We start from the raw sequence: 1738 nt of genomic DNA, 5'->3' as shown, positions 1-1738 counted from the left end.
AGTTGACTCACGTGAAAATTTAAAAAAACAGGAAGTGTTGGCCGTTTGAACAATAGTGCAATTGATCCAGAAGAGAACATGCAGTTCATGATAGCACTGCAGTATGCATGTGGCCACGTATGCCTGGCCACTTCACTTCCTCACCACGAATCACGTTGTAATTGAAAAACAGGCTCGGCTGACTCTCACCACCCGCTGATTCATTTGCACCTGCAATGTTCTTAACCGAAGTACGCGTCCTTTGCTCCCACAATCTATTAACTTGTCATCCTCCACCAAGATTTCTCGGCCATTTTTGTTTAAAACCCACCTATGCAAGGGCATTCTACAGAAAATGGGTGGGTCTTCTACACGAAGTATGACACAGCTTTCAAAAGCAGAGAAAATGGATTTTTCTTCGACAAATTTGGAGTCCCGAGAAAGATAATTGCTGCAGAGGATGCCAAGTGTCTTAATGCAGTAGAATTCAGTTTTGAGGATATTGAATCCACAGCTAAAGCCATCGGAGATGCCAGTAAAGCAGTGGTATCAATAGGACCCACAGAGAATAGACCTAGTTCCAAAGTTACTACAACTGATGCTTTGAACGTTATTGAAGAAGCCAAGCTAGCAAATGTGAATCATATTGTTGTGTTTACGAATCTGATGGAGGGTCTTCAAATGTTCTTGATGGAATCTCTTCATTTTTCAGCAACTTGTTTGGAAAATAAAAAATATCATTATCAGAGCTTACTGAAAGAATTGTGGAAATGGGATTAAGTTACACTATCCTAAAGGCCAGTTCCACAGATGATTTTATTTCAGAGAAAGACTGCAACCTTGTTCTTAAGGCGGAAGGAAGTGCAGACGTAAACAACAAAGTAATCAATGCAAATTCAACATTGCATTCCATGGTTTAAGGTTTCAAAGACACAAGTTGCATCTGTGGTAGCTGAGGTTTTCGCAAACACCTCCATCTCAGAGAACAAGACTATTGATGTTGCAGCCAGCCCTTCTGCACCTTCTCTGCCAGTTTATGAGCTTTTAAGTGCCATTCCAACAGATGGAAGAAAGGAAGTTTTCGTCGAGGCCCAAGCGAAAGCCAAAGCTGAAGAAGAAGAGCGCATAGCTACAGAAAATTCACACAAAAAAATAGGAGCTTGCTAAACAACTTGAAGCAGAAGCAAAAAGGCTTGCAGAAAAAGAAGCTGAAGCCACTGAACTCGCTGCCCAAGTCAAGGCAGGTGCTGCAACTACTTCATTCGATTATTTTGCAAGCAAGGCTAAAGCATTCGGTGTAGATATTTTTGGGCCAAGGCAAATGATGACAAGTTGGTGACAAGCCAGAAAAGCACAACCCTACAGATGTATCCAACAACATCAGTGATTGGAACATTGGCATTAAACCAAGCTGCCAAAACAGAGGGGGACAAAACCACACTAACACCCAGGGAGAAAAGAATACAGAGTAGACTGGAAAGGACTAAACAAGTCCATGTCAGTGAGGGCACCTCTAAGGTAGCCACAGCCAAGCTGAAAGGAAAATCACCCACAGCCAAGCAGGATATAGTGGTGCTGCCTGTTTCTACAGGAAGACAGAGAACTGTTTCTACAGGAAGTTTGGAGAAAGGGAAGAAAAAGGAGAAATCGACCGAGATTTTAGCTAAGGAAGCCACCAAGGCCATCAAAGATGAGGAGAGAGATTGGTTGCTCAGAGGATGAGCAACACTTTCAGTAGGGGGGTGATGATGAGCCCCAA

At 42.8% G+C, this 1738-nt stretch overlaps 1 pseudogene; it reads left to right on the top strand.

The window, feature by feature from the left end:
- The first annotated feature begins 312 nt into the window (after positions 1-312).
- Positions 313-1318, top strand: LOC149148475 (protein PLASTID TRANSCRIPTIONALLY ACTIVE 16, chloroplastic pseudogene; annotated as a pseudogene).
- The last annotated feature ends 420 nt before the right edge of the window (positions 1319-1738 follow it).

Source organism: Pinus tabuliformis, chromosome 9 (genome assembly GCF_031772625.1).
Source record: "Pinus tabuliformis cultivar Carrire ecotype Pingquan chromosome 9, CPIR1, whole genome shotgun sequence".
Taxonomy (NCBI): Eukaryota; Viridiplantae; Streptophyta; class Pinopsida; order Pinales; family Pinaceae; genus Pinus; species Pinus tabuliformis.
The sequence above is the reverse complement of the archived record's forward strand: the minus strand, read 5'-3'. Positions and strand labels throughout refer to the sequence as shown.